Below are 24919 nucleotides of genomic sequence, written 5' to 3' on the forward strand. Positions count from 1 at the left end.
CACTGCGCATGAAGAAATGACCATCTGCAACGTTTGGTTTAGGTTTTGGGTGCATTTATAATTTTATTGCTTAAATCGCATTTTCTCGACGAGCTGAGCACGTTTTCTGAAATGTGCTCCTCCCGTCACTCTGGTTGGGTGCGCATAGTAAAAAGAGTGCTCTTGGCAGCTAGAGAGTGCCGCGTTGACCACTGCAAATGAAGAAATAACCACCTGCAACGTTTGGTTTAGGTTTTATGTGCATTTTTAATTTTATTGCTTAAATCGCATTTTCTCGACGAGCTGAGCACGTTTTCTGAAATGTGCTCCTCCCGTCACTCTGGTTGGGTGCGCATAGTAAAAAGTGCTCTTGGCAGCTAGAGAGTGCCGCGTTGACCACTGCGCATGAAGAAATAACCACCTGCAACGTTTGATTTAGGTTTTAGGTGCATTTTTAATTTTATTGCTTAAATCGCATTTTCTGGACGAGCTGAGCACGTTTTCTGAAATGTGCTCCTCCCGTCACTCTGGTTGGGTGCGCATAGTAAAAAGTGCTCTTGGCAGCTAGAGAGTGCCGCGTTGACCACTGCGCATGAAGAAATGACCATCTGCAACGTTTGGTTTAGGTTTTAGGTGCATTTTTAATTTTATTGCTTAAATCGCATTTTCTCGACGAGCTGAGCATGTTTTCTGAAATGTGCTCCTCCCGTCACTCTGGTTGGGTGCGCATAGTAAAAAGTGCTCTTGGCAGCTAGAGAGTGCCGCGTTGACTACTGCGCATGAAGAAATGACCATCTGCAACGTTTGGTTTAGGTTTTAGGTGCATTTTTAATTTTATTGCTTTAATCGCATTTTCTCGACGAGCTGTGCACGTTTTCTGAAATATGCTCCTCCCGTCACTCTGGTTGGGTGCGCATAGTAAAAAGTGCTCATGGCAGCTAGAGAGTGCCGCGTTGACCACTGCGCATGAAGAAATAACCACCTGCAACGTTTGGTTTAGGTTTTATGTGCATTTTTAATTTTATTGCTTAAATCGCATTTTCTCGACGAGCTGAGCACGTTTTCTGAAATGTGCTCCTCCCGTCACTCTGGTTGGGTGCGCATAGTAAAAAGTGCTCTTGGCAGCTAGAGAGTGCCGCGTTGACCACTGCGCATGAAGAAATGACCATCTGCAGCGTTTGGTTTAGGTTTTAGGTGCATTTTTAATTTTATTGCTTAAATTGCATTTTCTCGACGAGCTGAGCACGTTTTCTGAAATGTGCTCCTCCCGTCACTCTGGTTGGGTGCGCATAGTAAAAAGTGCTCTTGGCAGCTAGAGAGTGCCGCGTTGACCACTGCGCATGAAGAAATAACCACCTGCAACGTTTGGTTTAGGTTTTAGGTGCATTTTTAATTTTATTGCTTAAATTGCATTTTCTCGACGAGCTGAGCACGTTTTCTGAAATGTGCTCCTCCCGTCACTCTGGTCGGGTGCGCATAGTAAAAAGTGCTCTTGGCAGCTAGAGAGTGCCGCGTTTACCACTGCGCATGAAGAAATGACCATCTGCAACGTTTGGTTTAGGTTTTAGGTGCATTTTTAATTTTATTGCTTAAATCGCATTTTCTCGACGAGCTGAGCACGTTTTCTGAAATGTGCTCCTCCCGTCACTCTGGTTGGGTGCGCATAGTAAAAAGTGCTCTTGGCAGCTAGAGAGTGCCGCGTTGACCACTGCGCATGAAGAAATAACCGCCTGCAACGTTTCTTTTAGGTTTTGGGTGCATTTTTAATTTTATTGCTTAAATCGGATTTTCTCGTCGAGCTGAGCACGTTTTCTGAAATGTGCTCCTCCCGTCACTCTGGTTGGGTGCGCATAGTAAAAAGTGCTCGTGGCAGCTAGAGAGTGCCGCGTTGACCACTGCGCATGAAGAAATGACCATCTGCAACGTTTGGTTTAGGTTTTGGGTGCATTTTTAATTTTATTGCTTAAATCGCATTTTCTCGACGAGCTGAGCACGTTTTCTGAAATGTGCTCCTCCCGTCACTCTGGTTGGGTGCGCATAGTAAAAAGTGCACTTGGCAGCTAGAGAGTGCCGCGTTGACCACTGCGCATGAAGAAATAACCACATGCAACGTTTCGTTTAGGTTTTAGGTGCATTTTTAATTTTATTGCTTAAATCGCATTTTCTCGACGAGCTGAGCACGTTTTCTGAAATGTGCTCCTCCCGTCACTCTGGATGGGTGCGCATAGTAAAAAGTGCTCTTGGCAGCTAGAGAGTGCCGCGTTGACCACTGCGCATGAAGAAATGACCATCTGCAACGTTTGGTTTAGGTTTTGGGTGCATTTTTAATTTTATTGCTTGACTCGCATTTTCTCGTCGAGCTGAGGACGTTTTCTGAAATGTGCTCCTCCCGTCACTCTGGTCGGGTGCGCATAGTAAAAAGTGCTCTTGGCAGCTAGAGAGTGCCGCGTTGACCACTGCGCATGAAGAAATAACCACGTGCAACGTTTGTTTTAGGTTTTAGGTGCATTTATAATTTGATTGCTTAAATCGCATTTTCTCGACGAGCTGAGCACGTTTTCTGAAATGTGCTCCTCCCGTCACTCTGGTTGGGTGCGCATAGTAAAAAGCGCTCTTGGCAGCTAGAGAGTGCCGCGTTGACTGCTGCGCATGAAGAAATAACCACCTGCAACTTTTGGTTTAGGTTTTAGGTGCATTTTTAATTTTATTGCTTAAATCGCATTTTCTCGACGAGCTGAGCACGTTTTCTGAAATGTGCTCCTCCCGTCACTCTGGTTGGGTGCGCATAGTAAAAAGTGCTCTTGGCAGCTAGAGAGCGCCGCGTTGACCACTGCGCATGAAGAAATAACCGCCTGCAACGTTTGGTTTAGGTTTTGGGTGCATTTTTAATTTTATTGCTTAAATCGCATTTTCTCGTCGAGCTGAGCACGTTTTCTGAAATGTGCTCCTCCCGTCACTCTGGTTGGGTGCGCATAGTAAAAAGTGCTCTTGGCAGCTAGAGAGTGCCGCGTTGACCACTGCGCATGAAGAAATAACCACCTGCAACGTTTGGTTTAGGTTTTAGGTGCATTTTTAATTTTATTGCTTAAATCGCATTTTCTCGACGAGCTGAGCACGTTTTCTGAAATGTGCTCCTCTCGTCACTCTGGTTGGGTGCGCATAGTAAAAAGTGCTCTTGGCAGCTAGAGAGTGCCGCGTTGACCACTGCGCATGAAGAAATGACCATCTGCAACGTTTGGTTTAGGTTTTAGGTGCATTTTTAATTTTATTGCTTTAATCGCATTTTCTCGACGAGCTGAGCACGTTTTCTGAAATGTGCTCCTCCCGTCACTCTGGTCGGGTGCGCATAGTAAAAAGTGCTCTTGGCAGCTAGAGAGTGCCGCGTTGACCACTGCGCATGAAGAAATAACCACCTGCAACGTTTGGTTTAGGTTTTGGGTGCATTTTTAATTTTATTGCTTGAATCGCATTTTCTCGTCGAGCTGAGCACGTTTTCTGAAATGTGCTCCTCCCGTCACTCTGGTTGGGTGCGCATAGTAAAAAGTGCTCTTGGCAGCTAGAGAGTGCCGCGTTGACCACTGCGCATGAAGAAATGACCATCTGCAACGTTTGGTTTAGGTTTTGGGTGCATTTTTAATTTTATTGCTTAAATCGCATTTTCTCGTCGAGCTGAGCACGTTTTCTGAAATGTGCTCCTCCCGTCACTCTGGTTGGGTGCGCATAGTAAAAAGTGCTCTTGGCAGCTAGAGAGTGCCGCGTTGACCACTGCGCATGAAGAAATGACCATCTGCAACGTTTGGTTTAGGTTTTGGGTGCATTTTTAATTTTATTGCTTAAATCGCATTTTCTGGACGAGCTGAGCACGTTTTCTGAAATGTGCTCCTCCCGTCACTCTGGTTGGGTGCGCATAGTAAAAAGTGCTCTTGGCAGCTAGAGAGCGCCGCGTTGACCACTGCGCATGAAGAAATAACCGCCTGCAACGTTTGGTTTAGGTTTTGGGTGCATTTTTAATTTTATTGCTTAAATCGCATTTTCTCGTCGAGCTGAGCACGTTTTCTGAAATGTGCTCCTCCCGTCACTCTGGTTGGGTGCGCATAGTAAAAAGTGCTCTTGGCAGCTAGAGAGTGCCGCGTTGACCACTGCGCATGAAGAAATGACCATCTGCAACGTTTGGTTTAGGTTTTAGGTGCATTTTTGATTTTATTGTTTAAATCGCATTTTCTCGACGAGCTGAGCACGTTTTCTGAAATGTGCTCCTCCCGTCACTCTGGTTGGGTGCGCATAGTAAAAAGTGCTCTTGGCAGCTAGAGAGTGCCGCGTTGACCACTGCGCATGAAGAAATGACCATCTGCAACGTTTGGTTTAGGTTTTGGGTGCATTTTTAATTTTATTGCTTAAATCGCATTTTCTCGACGAGCTGAGCACGTTTTCTGAAATGTGCTCCTCCCGTCACTCTGGTTGGGTGCGCATAGTAAAAAGTGCTCTTGGCAGCTAGAGAGTGCCGCGTTGACCACTGCGCATGAAGAAATAACCACCTGCAACGTTTGGTTTAGGTTTTAGGTGCATTTTTAATTTTATTGCTTAAATCGCATTTTCTCGACGAGCTGAGCACGTTTTCTGAAATGTGCTCCTCTCGTCACTCTGGTTGGGTGCGCATAGTAAAAAGTGCTCTTGGCAGCTAGAGAGTGCCGCGTTGACCACTGCGCATGAAGAAATGACCATCTGCAACGTTTGGTTTAGGTTTTAGGTGCATTTTTAATTTTATTGCTTTAATCGCATTTTCTCGACGAGCTGAGCACGTTTTCTGAAATGTGCTCCTCCCGTCACTCTGGTCGGGTGCGCATAGTAAAAAGTGCTCTTGGCAGCTAGAGAGTGCCGCGTTGACCACTGCGCATGAAGAAATAACCACCTGCAACGTTTGGTTTAGGTTTTGGGTGCATTTTTAATTTTATTGCTTGAATCGCATTTTCTCGTCGAGCTGAGCACGTTTTCTGAAATGTGCTCCTCCCGTCACTCTGGTTGGGTGCGCATAGTAAAAAGTGCTCTTGGCAGCTAGAGAGTGCCGCGTTGACCACTGCGCATGAAGAAATAACCGCCTGCAACGTTTGGTTTAGGTTTTAGGTGCATTTTTAATTTTATTGCTTAAATCGCATTTTCTCGACGAGCTGAGCACGTTTTCTGAAATGTGCTCCTCCCGTCACTCTGGTTGGGTGCGCATAGTAATAAGTGCTCTTGGCAGCTAGAGAGTGCCGCGTTGACCACTGCGCATGAAGAAATAACCACATGCAACGTTTGATTTAGGTTTTGGGTGCATTTTTAATTTTATTGCTTTAATCGCATTTTCTCGACGAGCTGAGCACGTTTTCTGAAATGTGCTCCTCCCGTCACTCTGGTTGGGTGCGCATAGTAAAAAGTGCTCTTGGCAGCTAGAGAGTGCCGCGTTAAACACTGCGCATGAAGAAATAACCACCTGCAACGTTTGGTTTAGGTTTTGGGTGCATTTTTAATTTTATTGCTTAAATCGCATTTTCTCGACGAGCTGAGCACGTTTTCTGAAATGTGTTCCTCCCGTCACTCTGGTTGGGTGTGCATAGTAAAAAGTGCTCTTGGCAGCTAGAGAGTGCCGCGTTGACCACTGCGCATGAAGAAATGACCATCTGCAACGTTTGATTTAGGTTTTGGGTGCATTTTTAATTTTATTGCTTAAATCGCATTTTCTCGACGAGCTGAGCACGTTTTCTGAAATGTGCTCCTCCCGTCACTCTGGTTGGGTGCGCATAGTAAAAAGTGCTCTTGGCAGCTAGAGAGTGCCGCGTTGACCACTGCGCATGAAGAAATAACCACCTGCAACGTTTGGTTTAGGTTTTAGGTGCATTCTTAATTTTATTGCTTAAATCGCATTTTCTCGACGAGCTGAGCACGTTTTCTGAAATGTGCTCCTCCCGTCACTCTGGTTGGGTGCGCATAGTAAAAAGTGCTCTTGGCAGCTAGAGAGTGCCGCGTTGACCACTGCGCATGAAGAAATAACCACCTGCAACGTTTGGTTTAGGTTTTAGGTGCATTTTTAATTTTATTGCTCAAATCGCATTTTCTCGACGAGCTGAGCACGTTTTCTGAAATGTGCTCCTCCCGTCACTCTGGTTGGGTGCGCATAGTAAAAAGTGCTCTTGGCAGCTAGATAGTGCCGCGTTGACCGCTGCGCATGAAGAAATAACCACCTGCAACGTTTGGTTTAGGTTTTAGGTGCATTTTTAATTTTATTGCTTAAATCGCATTTTCTCGACGAGCTGAGCACGTTTTCTGAAACGTGCTCCTCCCGTCACTCTGGTTGGGTGCGCATAGTAAAAAGTGCTCTTGGCAGCTAGAGAGTGCCGCGTTGACCACTGCGCATGAAGAAATAACCACCTGCAACGTTTGGTTTAGGTTTTAGGTGCATTTTTAATTTTATTGCTTAAATCGCATTTTCTCGACGAGCTGAGCACGTTTTCTAAAATGTGCTCCTCCCGTCACTCTGGTTGGGTGCCCATAGTAAAAAGTGCTCTTGGCAGCTAGAGAGTGCTGCGTTGACCACTGCGCATAAAGAAATAACCACCTGCAACGTTTGGTTTAGGGTTTAGGTGCATTTTTAATTTTATTGCTTAAATCGAATTTTCTCGACGAGCTGAGCACGTTTTCTGAAATGTGCTCCTCCCGTCACTCTGGTTGGGTGCGCATAGTAAAAAGTGCTCTTGGCAGCTAGAGAGTGCCGCGTTGACCACTGCGCATGAAGAAATAACCACCTGCAACGTTTAGTTTAGGTTTTAGGTGCATTTTTAATTTTATTGCTCAAATCGCATTTTCTCGACGACCTGAGCACGTTTTCTGAAATGTGCTCCTCCCGTCACTCTGGTTGGGTGCGCATAGTAAAAAGTGCTCTTGGCAGCTAGATAGTGCCGCGTTGACCGCTGCGCATGAAGAAATAACCACCTGCAACGTTTGGTTTAGGTTTTAGGTGCATTTTTAATTGTATTGCTTAAATCGCATTTTCTCGACGAGCTGAGCACGTTTTCAGAAATGTGCTCCTCCCGTCACTCTGGTTGGGTGTGCATAGTAAAAAGTGCTCTTGGCAGCTAGAGAGTGCCGCGTTGACCACTGCGCATGAAGAAATGACCATCTGCAACGTTTGGTTTAGGTTTTGGGTGCATTTTTAATTTTATTGCTTAAATCGCATTTTCTCGTCGAGCTTAGCACGTTTTCTGAAATGTGCTCCTCCCGTCACTCTGGTTGGGTGCGCATAGTAAAAAGTGCTCGTGGCAGCTAGAGAGTGCCGCGTTTACCACTGCGCATGAAGAAATGACCATCTGCAACGTTTGGTTTAGGTTTTGGGTGCATTTTTAATTTTATTGCTTAAATCGCATTTTCTCGACGAGCTGAGCACGTTTTCTGAAATGTGCTCCTCCCGTCACTCTGGTTGGGTGCGCATAGTAAAAAGTGCTCTTGGCAGCTAGAGAGTGCCGCGTTGACCACTGCGCATGAAGAAATGACCATCTGCAGCGTTTGGTTTAGGTTTTAGGTGCATTTTTAATTTTATTGCTTAAATTGCATTTTCTCGACGAGCTGAGCACGTTTTCTGAAATGTGCTCCTCCCGTCACTCTGGTTGGGTGCGCATAGTAAAAAGTGCTCTTGGCAGCTAGAGAGTGCCGCGTTGACCACTGCGCATGAAGAAATAACCACCTGCAACGTTTGGTTTAGGTTTTAGGTGCATTTTTAATTTTATTGCTTAAATTGCATTTTCTCGACGAGCTGAGCACGTTTTCTGAAATGTGCTCCTCCCGTCACTCTGGTCGGGTGCGCATAGTAAAAAGTGCTCTTGGCAGCTAGAGAGTGCCGCGTTTACCACTGCGCATGAAGAAATGACCATCTGCAACGTTTGGTTTAGGTTTTAGGTGCATTTTTAATTTTATTGCTTAAATCGCATTTTCTCGACGAGCTGAGCACGTTTTCTGAAATGTGCTCCTCCCGTCACTCTGGTTGGGTGCGCATAGTAAAAAGTGCTCTTGGCAGCTAGAGAGTGCCGCGTTGACCACTGCGCATGAAGAAATAACCGCCTGCAACGTTTCTTTTAGGTTTTGGGTGCATTTTTAATTTTATTGCTTAAATCGGATTTTCTCGTCGAGCTGAGCACGTTTTCTGAAATGTGCTCCTCCCGTCACTCTGGTTGGGTGCGCATAGTAAAAAGTGCTCGTGGCAGCTAGAGAGTGCCGCGTTGACCACTGCGCATGAAGAAATGACCATCTGCAACGTTTGGTTTAGGTTTTGGGTGCATTTTTAATTTTATTGCTTAAATCGCATTTTCTCGACGAGCTGAGCACGTTTTCTGAAATGTGCTCCTCCCGTCACTCTGGTTGGGTGCGCATAGTAAAAAGTGCACTTGGCAGCTAGAGAGTGCCGCGTTGACCACTGCGCATGAAGAAATAACCACATGCAACGTTTCGTTTAGGTTTTAGGTGCATTTTTAATTTTATTGCTTAAATCGCATTTTCTCGACGAGCTGAGCACGTTTTCTGAAATGTGCTCCTCCCGTCACTCTGGTTGGGTGCGCATAGTAAAAAGTGCTCTTGGCAGCTAGAGAGTGCCGCGTTGACCACTGCGCATGAAGAAATGACCATCTGCAACGTTTGGTTTAGGTTTTAGGTGCATTTTTAATTTTATTGCTTAAATCGCATTTTCTCGACGAGCTGAGCATGTTTTCTGAAATGTGCTCCTCCCGTCACTCTGGTTGGGTGCGCATAGTAAAAAGTGCTCTTGGCAGCTAGAGAGTGCCGCGTTGACCACTGCGCATGAAGAAATGACCATCTGCAACGTTTGGTTTAGGTTTTGGGTGCATTTTTAATTTTATTGCTTAAATCGCATTTTCTCGACGAGCCGAGCACGTTTTCTGAAATGTGCTCCTCCCGTCACTCTGGTTGGGTGCGCATAGTAAAAAGTGCTCTTGGCAGCTAGAGAGTGCCGCGTTGACCACTGCGCATGAAGAAATAACCACCTGCAACGTTTGGTTTAGGTTTTAGTTGCATTTTTAATTTTATTGCTTAAATCGCATTTTCTCGACGAGCTGAGCACGTTTTCTGAAATGTGCTCCTCCCGTCACTCTGGTTGGGTGCGCATAGTAAAAAGTGCTCTTGGCAGCTAGAGAGTGCCGCGTTGACCACTGTGCATGAAGAAATGACCATCTGCAACGTTTGGTTTAGGTTTTGGGTGCATTTTTAATTTTATTGCTTAAATTGCATTTTCTGGACGAGCTGAGCACGTTTTCTGAAATGTGCTCCTCCCGTCACTCTGGTTGGGTGCGCATAGTAAAAAGTGCTCTTGGCAGCTAGAGAGTGCCGCGTTGACCACTGCGCATGAAGAAATGACCATCTGCAACGTTTGGTTTAGGTTTTAGGTGCATTTTTAATTTTATTGCTTAAATCGCATTTTCTCGACGAGCTGAGCACGTTTTCTGAAATGTGCTCCTCCCGTCACTCTGGTTGGGTGCGCATAGTAAAAAGTGCTCTTGGCAGCTAGAGAGTGCTGCGTTGACCACTGCGCATGAAGAAATGACCATCTGCAACGTTTGGTTTAGGTTTTGGGTGCATTTTTAATTTTATTGCTTAAATCGCATTTTCTCGACGAGCTGAGCACGTTTTCTGAAATGTGCTCCTCCCGTCACTCTGGTTGGGTGCGCATAGTAAAAACTGCTCTTGGCAGCTAGAGAGTGCCGCGTTGACCACTGCGCATGAAGAAATAACCACCTGCAACGTTTGGTTTAGGTTTTATGTGCATTTTTAATTGTATTGCTTAAATCGCATTTTCTCGACGAGCTGAGCACGTTTTCTGAAATGTGCTCCTCCCGTCACTCTGGTTGGGTGCGCATAGTAAAAAGTGCTCTTGGCAGCCAGAGAGTGCCACGTTGACCACTGCGCATGAAGAAATGACCATCTGCAACGTTTGGTTTAGGTTTTAGGTGCATTTTTAGTTTTATTGCTTAAATCGCATTTTCTCGACGAGCTGAGCACGTTTTCTGAAATGTGCTCCTCCCGTCACTCTGGTTGGGTGCGCATAGTAAAAAGTGCTCTTGGCAGCTAGAGAGTGCCGCATTGACTATTGCGCATGAAGAAATAACCACCTGCAACGTTTGGTTTAGGTTTTAGGTGCATTTTTAATTTTATTGCTTAAATCGCATTTTCTTGACGAGCTGAGCACGTTTTCTGAAATGTGCTCCTCCCGTCACTCTGGTTGGGTGCGCATAGTAAAAAGTGCTCTTGGCAGCTATAGAGTGCCGCGTTGACCACTGCGCATGAAGAAATAACCACCTGCAACGTTTGGTTTAGGTTTTGGGTGCATTTTTAATTTTATTGCTTGACTCGCATTTTCTCGTCGAGCTGAGGACGTTTTCTGAAATGTGCTCCTCCCGTCACTCTGGTCGGGTGCGCATAGTAAAAAGTGCTCTTGGCAGCTAGAGAGTGCCGCGTTGACCACTGCGCATGAAGAAATAACCACGTGCAACGTTTGTTTTAGGTTTTAGGTGCATTTATAATTTGATTGCTTAAATCGCATTTTCTCGACGAGCTGAGCACGTTTTCTGAAATGTGCTCCTCCCGTCACTCTGGTTGGGTGCGCATAGTAAAAAGCGCTCTTGGCAGCTAGAGAGTGCCGCGTTGACTGCTGCGCATGAAGAAATAACCACCTGCAACTTTTGGTTTAGGTTTTAGGTGCATTTTTAATTTTATTGCTTAAATCGCATTTTCTCGACGAGCTGAGCACGTTTTCTGAAATGTGCTCCTCCCGTCACTCTGGTTGGGTGCGCATAGTAAAAAGTGCTCTTGGCAGCTAGAGAGCGCCGCGTTGACCACTGCGCATGAAGAAATAACCGCCTGCAACGTTTGGTTTAGGTTTTGGGTGCATTTTTAATTTTATTGCTTAAATCGCATTTTCTCGTCGAGCTGAGCACGTTTTCTGAAATGTGCTCCTCCCGTCACTCTGGTTGGGTGCGCATAGTAAAAAGTGCTCTTGGCAGCTAGAGAGTGCCGCGTTGACCACTGCGCATGAAGAAATGACCATCTGCAACGTTTGGTTTAGGTTTTGGGTGCATTTTTAATTTTATTGCTTAAATCGCATTTTCTCGTCGAGCTGAGCACGTTTTCTGAAATGTGCTCCTCCCGTCACTCTGGTTGGGTGCGCATAGTAAAAAGTGCTCTTGGCAGCTAGAGAGTGCCGCGTTGACCACTGCGCATGAAGAAATGACCATCTGCAACGTTTGGTTTAGGTTTTGGGTGCATTTTTAATTTTATTGCTTAAATCGCATTTTCTGGACGAGCTGAGCACGTTTTCTGAAATGTGCTCCTCCCGTCACTCTGGTTGGGTGCGCATAGTAAAAAGTGCTCTTGGCAGCTAGAGAGCGCCGCGTTGACCACTGCGCATGAAGAAATAACCGCCTGCAACGTTTGGTTTAGGTTTTGGGTGCATTTTTAATTTTATTGCTTAAATCGCATTTTCTCGTCGAGCTGAGCACGTTTTCTGAAATGTGCTCCTCCCGTCACTCTGGTTGGGTGCGCATAGTAAAAAGTGCTCTTGGCAGCTAGAGAGTGCCGCGTTGACCACTGCGCATGAAGAAATGACCATCTGCAACGTTTGGTTTAGGTTTTAGGTGCATTTTTGATTTTATTGCTTAAATCGCATTTTCTCGACGAGCTGAGCACGTTTTCTGAAATGTGCTCCTCCCGTCACTCTGGTTGGGTGCGCATAGTAAAAAGTGCTCTTGGCAGCTAGAGAGTGCCGCGTTGACCACTGCGCATGAAGAAATGACCATCTGCAACGTTTGGTTTAGGTTTTGGGTGCATTTTTAATTTTATTGCTTAAATCGCATTTTCTCGACGAGCTGAGCACGTTTTCTGAAATGTGCTCCTCCCGTCACTCTGGTTGGGTGCGCATAGTAAAAAGTGCTCTTGGCAGCTAGAGAGTGCCGCGTTGACCACTGCGCATGAAGAAATAACCACCTGCAACGTTTGGTTTAGGTTTTAGGTGCATTTTTAATTTTATTGCTTAAATCGCATTTTCTCGACGAGCTGAGCACGTTTTCTGAAATGTGCTCCTCTCGTCACTCTGGTTGGGTGCGCATAGTAAAAAGTGCTCTTGGCAGCTAGAGAGTGCCGCGTTGACCACTGCGCATGAAGAAATGACCATCTGCAACGTTTGGTTTAGGTTTTAGGTGCATTTTTAATTTTATTGCTTTAATCGCATTTTCTCGACGAGCTGAGCACGTTTTCTGAAATGTGCTCCTCCCGTCACTCTGGTCGGGTGCGCATAGTAAAAAGTGCTCTTGGCAGCTAGAGAGTGCCGCGTTGACCACTGCGCATGAAGAAATAACCACCTGCAACGTTTGGTTTAGGTTTTGGGTGCATTTTTAATTTTATTGCTTGAATCGCATTTTCTCGTCGAGCTGAGCACGTTTTCTGAAATGTGCTCCTCCCGTCACTCTGGTTGGGTGCGCATAGTAAAAAGTGCTCTTGGCAGCTAGAGAGTGCCGCGTTGACCACTGCGCATGAAGAAATGACCATCTGCAACGTTTGGTTTAGGTTTTGGGTGCATTTTTAATTTTATTGCTTAAATCGCATTTTCTCGTCGAGCTGAGCACGTTTTCTGAAATGTGCTCCTCCCGTCACTCTGGTTGGGTGCGCATAGTAAAAAGTGCTCTTGGCAGCTAGAGAGTGCCGCGTTGACCACTGCGCATGAAGAAATGACCATCTGCAACGTTTGGTTTAGGTTTTGGGTGCATTTTTAATTTTATTGCTTAAATCGCATTTTCTGGACGAGCTGAGCACGTTTTCTGAAATGTGCTCCTCCCGTCACTCTGGTTGGGTGCGCATAGTAAAAAGTGCTCTTGGCAGCTAGAGAGCGCCGCGTTGACCACTGCGCATGAAGAAATAACCGCCTGCAACGTTTGGTTTAGGTTTTGGGTGCATTTTTAATTTTATTGCTTAAATCGCATTTTCTCGTCGAGCTGAGCACGTTTTCTGAAATGTGCTCCTCCCGTCACTCTGGTTGGGTGCGCATAGTAAAAAGTGCTCTTGGCAGCTAGAGAGTGCCGCGTTGACCACTGCGCATGAAGAAATGACCATCTGCAACGTTTGGTTTAGGTTTTAGGTGCATTTTTGATTTTATTGCTTAAATCGCATTTTCTCGACGAGCTGAGCACGTTTTCTGAAATGTGCTCCTCCCGTCACTCTGGTTGGGTGCGCATAGTAAAAAGTGCTCTTGGCAGCTAGAGAGTGCCGCGTTGACCACTGCGCATGAAGAAATGACCATCTGCAACGTTTGGTTTAGGTTTTGGGTGCATTTTTAATTTTATTGCTTAAATCGCATTTTCTCGACGAGCTGAGCACGTTTTCTGAAATGTGCTCCTCCCGTCACTCTGGTTGGGTGCGCATAGTAAAAAGTGCTCTTGGCAGCTAGAGAGTGCCGCGTTGACCACTGCGCATGAAGAAATAACCACCTGCAACGTTTGGTTTAGGTTTTAGGTGCATTTTTAATTTTATTGCTTAAATCGCATTTTCTCGACGAGCTGAGCACGTTTTCTGAAATGTGCTCCTCTCGTCACTCTGGTTGGGTGCGCATAGTAAAAAGTGCTCTTGGCAGCTAGAGAGTGCCGCGTTGACCACTGCGCATGAAGAAATGACCATCTGCAACGTTTGGTTTAGGTTTTAGGTGCATTTTTAATTTTATTGCTTTAATCGCATTTTCTCGACGAGCTGAGCACGTTTTCTGAAATGTGCTCCTCCCGTCACTCTGGTCGGGTGCGCATAGTAAAAAGTGCTCTTGGCAGCTAGAGAGTGCCGCGTTGACCACTGCGCATGAAGAAATAACCACCTGCAACGTTTGGTTTAGGTTTTGGGTGCATTTTTAATTTTATTGCTTGAATCGCATTTTCTCGTCGAGCTGAGCACGTTTTCTGAAATGTGCTCCTCCCGTCACTCTGGTTGGGTGCGCATAGTAAAAAGTGCTCTTGGCAGCTAGAGAGTGCCGCGTTGACCACTGCGCATGAAGAAATAACCGCCTGCAACGTTTGGTTTAGGTTTTAGGTGCATTTTTAATTTTATTGCTTAAATCGCATTTTCTCGACGAGCTGAGCACGTTTTCTGAAATGTGCTCCTCCCGTCACTCTGGTTGGGTGCGCATAGTAATAAGTGCTCTTGGCAGCTAGAGAGTGCCGCGTTGACCACTGCGCATGAAGAAATAACCACATGCAACGTTTGATTTAGGTTTTGGGTGCATTTTTAATTTTATTGCTTTAATCGCATTTTCTCGACGAGCTGAGCACGTTTTCTGAAATGTGCTCCTCCCGTCACTCTGGTTGGGTGCGCATAGTAAAAAGTGCTCTTGGCAGCTAGAGAGTGCCGCGTTAAACACTGCGCATGAAGAAATAACCACCTGCAACGTTTGGTTTAGGTTTTGGGTGCATTTTTAATTTTATTGCTTAAATCGCATTTTCTCGACGAGCTGAGCACGTTTTCTGAAATGTGTTCCTCCCGTCACTCTGGTTGGGTGTGCATAGTAAAAAGTGCTCTTGGCAGCTAGAGAGTGCCGCGTTGACCACTGCGCATGAAGAAATGACCATCTGCAACGTTTGATTTAGGTTTTGGGTGCATTTTTAATTTTATTGCTTAAATCGCATTTTCTCGACGAGCTGAGCACGTTTTCTGAAATGTGCTCCTCCCGTCACTCTGGTTGGGTGCGCATAGTAAAAAGTGCTCTTGGCAGCTAGAGAGTGCCGCGTTGACCACTGCGCATGAAGAAATAACCACCTGCAACGTTTGGTTTAGGTTTTAGGTGCATTCTTAATTTTATTGCTTAAATCGCATTTTCTCGACGAGCTGAGCACGTTTTCTGAAATGTGCTCCTCCCGTCACTCTGGTTGGGTGCGCATAGTAAAAAGTGCTCTTGGCAGCTAGAGAGTGCCGCGTTGACCACTGCGCATGAAGAAATAACCACCTGCAACGTTTGGTTTAGGTTTTAGGTGCATTTTTAATTTTATTGCTCAAATCGCATTTTCTCGACGAGCTGAGCACGTTTTCTGAAATGTGCTCCTCCCGTCACTCTGGTTGGGTGCGCATAGTAAAAAGTGCTCTTGGCAGCTAGATAGTGCCGCGTTGACCGCTGCGCATGAAGAAATAACCACCTGCAACGTTTGGTTTAGGTTTTAGGTGCATTTTTAATTTTATTGCTTAAATCGCATTTTCTCGACGAGCTGAGCACGTTTTCTGAAACGTGCTCCTCCCGTCACTCTGGTTGGGTGCGCATAGTAAAAAGTGCTCTTGGCAGCTAGAGAGTGCCGCGTTGACCACTGCGCATGAAGAAATAACCACCTGCAACGTTTGGTTTAGGTTTTAGGTGCATTTTTAATTTTATTGCTTAAATCGCATTTTCTCGACGAGCTGAGCACGTTTTCTAAAATGTGCTCCTCCCGTCACTCTGGTTGGGTGCCCATAGTAAAAAGTGCTCTTGGCAGCTAGAGAGTGCTGCGTTGACCACTGCGCATAAAGAAATAACCACCTGCAACGTTTGGTTTAGGGTTTAGGTGCATTTTTAATTTTATTGCTTAAATCGAATTTTCTCGACGAGCTGAGCACGTTTTCTGAAATGTGCTCCTCCCGTCACTCTGGTTGGGTGCGCATAGTAAAAAGTGCTCTTGGCAGCTAGAGAGTGCCGCGTTGACCACTGCGCATGAAGAAATAACCACCTGCAACGTTTAGTTTAGGTTTTAGGTGCATTTTTAATTTTATTGCTCAAATCGCATTTTCTCGACGACCTGAGCACGTTTTCTGAAATGTGTTCCTCCCGTCACTCTGGTTGGGTGCGCATAGTAAAAAGTGCTCTTGGCAGCTAGATAGTGCCGCGTTGACCGCTGCGCATGAAGAAATAACCACCTCCAACGTTTGGTTTAGGTTTTAGGTGCATTTTTAATTTTATTGCTTAAATCGCATTTTCTCGACGAGCTGAGCACGTTTTCTGAAATATGCTCCTCCCGTCACGCTGGTTGGGTGCGCATAGTAAAAAGTGCTCTTGGCAGCTAGAGAATGCCCCGTTGACCACTGCGCATGAAGAAATAACCACCTGCAACGTTTGGTTTAGGTTTTAGGTGCATTTTTAATTTTATTGCTTAAATCGCATTTTCTCGACGAGCTGAGCACGTTTTCTGAAATGTGCTCCTCCCGTCACTCTGGTTGGGTGCGCATAGTAAAAAGTGCTCTTGGCAGCTAGAGAGTGCCGCGTTGACCATTGCGCATGAAGAAATAACCACCTGCAACGTTTGGTTTAGGTTTTAGGTGCATTTTTAATTTTATTGCTTAAATCGCATTTTCTCGACGAGCTGAGCACGTTTTCTGAAATGTGCTCCTCCCGTCACTCTGGTTGGGTGCGCATAGTAAAAAGTGCTCTTGGCAGCTAGAGAGTGCCGCGTTGACCATTGCGCATGAAGAAATAACCACCTGCAACGTTTGGTTTAGGTTTTAGGTGCATTTTTAATTGTATTGCTTAAATCGCATTTTCTCGACGAGCTGAGCACGTTTTCAGAAATGTGCTCCTCCCGTCACTCTGGTTGGGTGTGCATAGTAAAAAGTGCTCTTGGCAGCTAGAGAGTGCCGCGTTGACCACTGCGCATGAAGAAATGACCATCTGCAACGTTTGGTTTAGGTTTTGGGTGCATTTTTAATTTTATTGCTTAAATCGCATTTTCTCGTCGAGCTTAGCACGTTTTCTGAAATGTGCTCCTCCCGTCACTCTGGTTGGGTGCGCATAGTAAAAAGTGCTCGTGGCAGCTAGAGAGTGCCGCGTTTACCACTGCGCATGAAGAAATGACCATCTGCAACGTTTGGTTTAGGTTTTGGGTGCATTTTTAATTTTATTGCTTAAATCGCATTTTCTCGACGAGCTGAGCACGTTTTCTGAAATGTGCTCCTCCCGTCACTCTGGTTGGGTGCGCATAGTAAAAAGTGCTCTTGGCAGCTAGAGAGTGCCGCGTTGACCACTGCGCATGAAGAAATAACCACCTGCAACGTTTGGTTTAGGTTTTGGGTGCATTTTTAATTTTATTGTTTAAATCGCATTTTCTCGACGAGCTGAGCACGTTTTCTGAAATGTGCTCCTCCCGTCACTCTGGTTGGGTGCGCATAGTAAAAAGTGCTCTTGGCAGCTAGAGAGTGCCGCATTGACCATTGCGCATGAAGAAATAACCACCTGCAACGTTTGGTTTAGGTTTTAGGTGCATTTTTAATTTTATTGCTTAAATCGCATTTTCTTGACGAGCTGAGCACGTTTTCTGAAATGTGCTCCTCCCGTCACTCTGGTTGGGTGCGCATAGTAAAAAGTGCTCTTGGCAGCTATAGAGTGCCGCGTTGACCACTGCGCATGAAGAAATAACCACCTGCAACGTTTGGTTTAGGTTTTGGGTGCATTTTTAATTTTATTGCTTGACTTGCATTTTCTCGTCGAGCTGAGGACGTTTTCTGAAATGTGCTCCTCCCGTCACTCTGGTCGGGTGCGCATAGTAAAAAGTGCTCTTGGCAGCTAGAGAGTGCCGCGTTGACCACTGCGCATGAAGAAATAACCACGTGCAACGTTTGTTTTAGGTTTTAGGTGCATTTATAATTTGATTGATTAAATCGCATTTTCTCGACGAGCTGAGCACGTTTTCTGAAATGTGCTCCTCCCGTCACTCTGGTTGGGTGCGCATAGTAAAAAGTGCTCTTGGCAGCTAGAGAGTGCCGCGTTGACTGCTGCGCATGAAGAAATAACCACCTGCAACGTTTGGTTTAGGTTTTAGGTGCATTTTTAATTTTATTGCTTAAATCGCATTTTCTCGACGAGCTGAGCACGTTTTCTGAAATGTGCTCCTCCCGTCACTCTGGTTGGGTGCGCATAGTAAAAAGTGCTCTTGGCAGCTAGAGAGCGCCGCGTTGACCACTGCGCATGAAGAAATAACCGCCTGCAACGTTTGGTTTAGGTTGTGGGTGCATTTTTAATTTTATTGCTTAAATCGCATTTTCTCGTCGAGCTGAGCACGTTTTCTGAAATGTGCTCCTCCCGTCACTCTGGTCGGGTGCGCATAGTAAAAAGTGCTCTTGGCAGCTATAGAGTGACGCGTTGACTGCTGCACATGAAGAAATAACCACCCCCAACGTTTGGTTTAGGTTTTAGGTGCATTTTTAATTTTATTGCTTAAATCGAATTTTCTCGACGAGCTGAGCACGTTTTCTGAAATGTGCTCCTCCCGTCACTCTGGTTGGGTGCGCATAGTAAAAAGTGCTCTTGGCAGCTAGAGAGTGCCGCGTTGACCACTGCGCATGAAGAAATAACCACCTGCAACGTTTAGTTTAGGTTTTAGGTGCATTTTTAATTTTATTGCTCAAATCGCATTTTCTCGACGAGCTGAGCACGTTTTCTGAAATGTGCTCCTCCCGTCACTCTGGTTGGGTGCGCATAGTAAAAAGTGCTCTTGGCAGCTAGATAGTGCCGCGTTGACCGCTGCGCATGAAGAAATAACCACCTGCAACGTTTGGTTTAGGTTTTAGGTGCATTTTTAATTTTATTGCTTAAATCGCATTTTCTCGACGAGCTGAGCACGTTTTCTAAAATATGCTCCTCCCGTCACTCTGGTTGGGTGCGGATAGTAAAAAGTGCTCTTGGCAGCTAGAGAATGCCCCGTTGACCACTGCGCATGAAGAAATAACCACCTGCAACGTTTGGTTTAGGTTTTAGGTGCATTTTTAATTTTATTGCTTAAATCGCATTTTCTCGACGAGCTGAGCAGGTTTTCTGAAATGTGGTCCTCCCGTCACTCTGGTTGGGTGCGCATAGTAAAAAGTGCTCTTGGCAGCTAGAGAGTGCCGCGTTGACCATTGCGCATGAAGAAATAACCACCTGCAACGTTTGGTTTAGGTTTTAGGTGCATTTTTAATTTTATTGCTTAAATCGCATTTTCTCGACGAGCTGAGCACGTTTTCAGAAATGTGCTCCTCCCGTCACTCTGGTTGGGTGTGCATAGTAAAAAGTGCTCTTGGCAGCTAGAGAGTGCCGCGTTGACCACTGCGCATGAAGAAATGACCATCTGCAACGTTTGGTTTAGGTTTTGGGTGCATTTTTAATTTTATTGCTTAAATCGCATTTTCTCGTCGAGCTGAGCACGTTTTCTGAAATGTGCTCCTCCCGTCACTCTGGTTGGGTGCGCATAGTAAAAAGTGCTCGTGGCAGCTAGAGAGTGCCGCGTTTACCACTGCGCATGAAGAAATGACCATCTGCAACGTTTGGTTTAGGTTTTGGGTGCATTTTTAATTTTATTGCTTAAATCGCATTTTCTCGACGAGCTGAGCACGTTTTCTGAAATGTGCTCCTCCCGTCACTCTGGTTGGGTGCGCATAGTAAAACGTGCTCTTGGCAGCTAGAGAGTGCCGCGTTGACCACTGCGCATGAAGAAATAACCACCTGCAACGTTTGGTTTAGGTTTTGGGTGCATTTTTAATTTTATTGCTTAAATCGCATTTTCTCGTCGAGCTGAGCACGTTTTCTGAAATGTGCTCCTCCCGTCACTCTGGTTGGGTGCGCATAGTAAAAAGTGCTCTTGGCAGCTAGAGAGTGCCGCGTTGACCACTGCGCATGAAGAAATGACCATCTGCAACGTTTGGTTTAGGTTTTGGGTGCATTTTTAATTTTATTGCTTAAATCGCATTTTCTCGACGAGCTGAGCACGTTTTCTGAAATGTGCTCCTCCCGTCACTCTGGTTGGGTGCGCATAGTAAAAAGTGCTCTTGGCAGCTAGAGAGTGCCGCGTTGACCACTGCGCATGAAGAAAAAACCATCTGCAGCGTTTGGTTAAGGTTTTAGGTGCATTTTTAATTTTATTGCTTAAATCGCATTTTCTCGACGAGCTGAGCACGTTTTCTTAAATATGCTCCTCCCGTCACTCTGGTTGGGTGCATATAGTAAAAAGTGCTCTTGGCAGCTAGAGAGTGCCGCGTTGACCACTGCGCATGAAGAAATGACCATCTGCAACGTTTGGTTTAGGTTTTAGGTGCATTTTTAGTTTTATTGCTTAAATCGCATTTTCTCGACGAGCTGAGCACGTTTTCTGAAATGTGCTCCTCCCGTCACTCTGGTTGGGTGCGCATAGTAAAAAGTGCTCTTGGCAGCTAGAGAGTGCCGCATTGACCATTGCGCATGAAGAAATAACCACCTGCAACGTTTGGTTTAGGTTTTAGGTGCATTTTTAATTTAATTGCTTAAATCGCATTTTCTTGACGAGCTGAGCACGTTTTCTGAAATGTGCTCCTCCCGTCACTCTGGTTGGGTGCGCATAGTAAAAAGTGCTCTTGGCAGCTATAGAGTGCCGCGTTGACCAATGCGCATGAAGAAATAACCACCTGCAACGTTTGGTTTAGGTTTTGGGTGCATTTTTAATTTTATTGCTTGACTCGCATTTTCTCGTCGAGCTGAGGACGTTTTCTGAAATGTGCTCCTCCCGTCACTCTGGTCGGGTGCGCATAGTAAAAAGTGCTCTTGGCAGCTAGAGAGTGCCGCGTTGACCACTGCGCATAAAGAAATAACCACGTGCAACGTTTGTTTTAGGTTTTAGGTGCATTTATAATTTGATTGCTTAAATCGCATTTTCTCGACGAGCTGAGCACGTTTTCTGAAATGTGCTCCTCCCGTCACTCTGGTTGGGTGCGCATAGTAAAAAGTGCTCTTGGCAGCTAGAGAGTGCCGCGTTGACTGCTGCGCATGAAGAAATGACCATCTCCAACGTTTGGTTTAGGTTTTGAGTGCATTTTTAATTTTATTGCTTAAATCGCATTTTCTCGACGAGCTGAGCACGTTTTCTGAAATGTGCTCCTCCCGTCACTCTGGTTGGGTGCGCATAGTAAAAAGTGCTCTTGGCAGCTAGAGAGTGCCGCGTTGACCACTGCGCATGAAGAAATAACCACCCGCAACGTTTGGTTTAGGTTTTAGGTGCATTTTTAATTTTATTGCTTAAATCACATTTTCTCGACGAGCTGAGCACGTTTTCTGAAATGTGCTCCTCCCGTCACTCTGGTTGGGTGCGCATAATAAAAACTGCTCTTGGCAGCTAGAGAGTGCCGCGTTGACCACTGCGCATGAAGAAATAACCACCTGCAACGTTTGGTTTAGGTTTTATGTGCATTTTTAATTGTATTGCTTAAATCGCATTTTCTCGACGAGCTGAGCACGTTTTCTGAAATGTGCTCCTCCCGTCACTCTGGTTGGGTGCGCATAGTAAAAAGCGCTCTTGGCAGCCAGAGAGTGCCGCGTTGACCACTGCGCATGAAGAAATGACCATCTGCAACGTTTGGTTTAGGTTTTAGGTGCATTTTTAGTTTTATTGCTTAAATCGCATTTTCTCGACGAGCTGAGCACGTTTTCTGAAATGTGCTCCTCCCGTCACTCTGGTTGGGTGCGCATAGTAAAAAGTGCTCTTGGCAGCTATAGAGTGCCGCGTTGACCACTGCGCATGAAGAAATAACCACGTGCAACGTTTGTTTTAGGTTTTAGGTGCATTTTTAATTTGATTGCTTAAATCGCATTTTCTCGACGAGCTGAGCACGTTTTCTGAAATGTGCTCCTCCCGTCACTTTGGTTGGGTGCGCATAGTAAAAAGTGCTCTTGGCAGCTAGAGAGTGCCGCGTTGACCACTGCGCATGAAGAAATAACCACCTGCAACGTTTGGTTTAGGTTTTGGGTGCATTTTTAATTTTATTGCTTAAATCGCATTTTCTGGACCAGCTGAGCACGTTTTCTGAAATGTGCTCCTCCCGTCACTCTGGTTGGGTGCGCATAGTAAAAAGTCCTCTTGGCAGCTAGAGAGTGCTGCGTTGACCACTGCGCATGAAGAAATGACCATCTGCAACGTTTGGTTTAGGTTTTAGGTGCATTTTTAATTTTATTGCTTAAATCGCATTTTCTCGACGAGCTGAGCATGTTTTCTGAAATGTGCTCCTCGCGTTACTCTGGTTGGGTGCGCATAGTAAAAAGTGCTCTTGGCAGCTAGAGAGTTCCGCGTTGACCACTGCGCATGAAGAAATGACCATCTGCAACGTTTGGTTTAGGTTTTAGGTGCATTTTTAATTTTATTGCTTTAATCGCATTTTCTCGACGAGCTGAGCACGTTTTCTGAAATGTGCTCCTCCCGTCACTCTGGTTGGGTGCGCATAGTAAAAAGTGCTCTTGGCAGCTAGAGAGTGCCGCGTTGACCACTGCGCATGAAGAAATAACCACCTGCAACGTTTGGTTTAGGTTTTAGGTGCATTTTTAATTTTATTGATTAAATTGCATTTTCTCGACGAGCTGAGCACGTTTTCTGAAATGTGCTCCTCCCGTCACTCTGGTCGGGTGCGCATAGTAAAAAGTGCTCTTGGCAGCTAGAGAGTGCCGAGTTGACTGCTGCACATGAAGAAATAACCACCCCCAACGTTTGGTTTAGCTTTTAGGTGCATTTTTAATTTTATTGCTTAAATCGCATTTTCTCGACGAGCTGAGCACGTTTTCTGAAATGTGCTCCTCCCGTCACTCTGGTTGGGTGCGCATAGTAAAAAGTGCTCTTGGCAGCTAGAGAGTGCCGGGTTTACCACTGCGCATGAAGAAATGACCATCTGCAACGTTTTTTTTTAGGTTTTAGGTGCATTTTTAATTTTATTGCTTAAATCGCATTTTCTCGACGAGCTGAGCACGTTTTCTGAAATGTGCTCCTCCCGTCACTCTGGTTGGGTGCGCATAGTAAAAAGTGCTCTTGGCAGCTAGAGAGTGCCGCGTTGACCACTGCACATGAAAAAATAACCACCTGCAACGTTTGGTTTAGGTTTTAGGTGCATTTTTGATTTGATTGCTTAAATCGCATTTTCTCGACGAGCTGAGCACGTTTTCTGAAATGTGCTCCTCCCGTCACTCTGGTCGGGTGCGCATAGTAAAAAGTGCTCTTGGCAGCTAGAGAGTGCCGCGTTGACCACTGCGCATGAAGAAATGACCATCTGCAGCGTTTTTTTTAGGTTTTAGGTGCATTTTTAATTTTATTGCTTAAATCGCATTTTCTCGACGAGCTGAGCACGTTTTCTGAAATGTGCTCCTCCCGTCACTCTGGTTGGGTGCGCATAGTAAAAAGTGCTCTTGGCAGCTAGAGAGTGCCGCGTTGACCACTGCGCATGAAGAAATAACCACGTGCAACGTTTGTTTTAGGTTGTGGGTGCATTTTTAATTTTATTGCTTAAATCGCATTTTCTCGTCGAGCTGAGCACGTTTTCTGAAATGTGCTCCTCCCGTCACTCTGGTTGGGTGTGCATAGTAAAAGGTGCTCTTGGCAGCTAGAGAGTGCCGCGTTGACTGCTGCACATGAAGAAATAACCACCCCCAACGTTTGGTTTAGGTTTTAGGTGCATTTTTAATTTTATTGCTTAAATCGCATTTTCTGGACGAGCTGAGCACGTTTTCTGAAATGTGCTCCTCCCGTCACTCTGGTTGGGTGCGCATAGTAAAAAGTGCTCTTGGCAGCTAGAGAGTGCCGCGTTGACCACTGCGCATGAAGAAATGACCATCTGCAACGTTTGGTTTAGGTTTTGGGTGCATTTTTAATTTTATTGCTTAAATCGCATTTTCTCGACGAGCTGAGCACGTTTTCTGAAATGTGCTCCTCCCGTCACTCTGGTTGGGTGCGCATAGTAAAAAGTGCTCTTGGCAGCTAGAGAGTGCCGCGTTGACCACTGCGCATGAAGAAATAACCACGTGCAACGTTTGTTTTAGGTTGTGGGTGCATTTTTAATTTTATTGCTTAAATCGCATTTTCTCGTCGAGCTGAGCACGTTTTCTGAAATGTGCTCCTCCCGTCACTCTGGTTGGGTGCGCATAGTAAAAAGTGCTCTTGGCAGCTAGAGAGTGCCGCGTTGACCACTGCGCATGAAGAAATATCCATCTGCAACGTTTGGTTTAGGTTTTGGGTGCATTTTTAATTTTATTGCTTAAATCGCATTTTTTCGACGAGCTGAGCACGTTTTCTGAAATGTGCTCCTCCCGTCACTCTGGTTGGGTGCGCATAGTAAAAAGTGCTCTTGGCAGCTAGAGAGTGCCGCGTTGATCACTGCGCATGAAGAAATAACCACGTGCAACGTTTGTTTTAGGTTTTAGGTGCATTTTTAATTTAATTGCTTAAATCGCATTTTCTCGACGAGCTGAGCACGTTTTCTGAAATGTGCTCCTCCCGTCACTCTGGTTGGGTGCGCATAGTAAAAAATGCTCTTGGCAGCTAGAGAGTGCCGCGTTGACCACTGCGCATGAAGAAATAACCACCTGCAACGTTTGGTTTAGGTTTTGGGTGCATTTTTAATTTTATTGCTTAAATCGCATTTTCTCGACGAGCTGAGCACGTTTTCTGAAATGTGCTCCTCCCGTCACTCTGGTTGGGTGCGCATAGTAAAAAGTGCTCTTGGCAGCTAGAGAGTGCCGCGTTGACCACTGCGCATGAAGAAATAACCACCCGCAACGTTTGGTTTAGGTTTTAGGTGCATTTTTAATTTTATTGCTTAAATCGCATTTTCTCGACGAGCTGAGCACGTTTTCTGAAATGTGCTCCTCCCGTCACTCTGGTTGGGTGCGCATAGTAAAAAGTGCTCTTGGCAGCTAGAGAGTGCCGCGTTGACCACTGCGCATGAAGAAATAACCACGTGCAACGTTTGTTTTAGGTTTTGGGTGCATTTTTAATTTTATTGCTTAAATCGCATTTTCTCGTCGAGCTGAGCACGTTTTCAGAAATGTGCTCCTCCCGTCACTCTGGTTGGGTGCGCATAGTAAAAAGTGCTCTTGGCAGCTAGAGAGTGCCGCGTTGACCACTGCGCATGAAGAAATAACCACCTGCAACGTTTGGTTTAGGTT

This window comes from Syngnathus scovelli, chromosome 4 (assembly GCF_024217435.2).
Source record: "Syngnathus scovelli strain Florida chromosome 4, RoL_Ssco_1.2, whole genome shotgun sequence".
In the NCBI taxonomy this organism is placed as follows: Eukaryota; Metazoa; Chordata; class Actinopteri; order Syngnathiformes; family Syngnathidae; genus Syngnathus; species Syngnathus scovelli.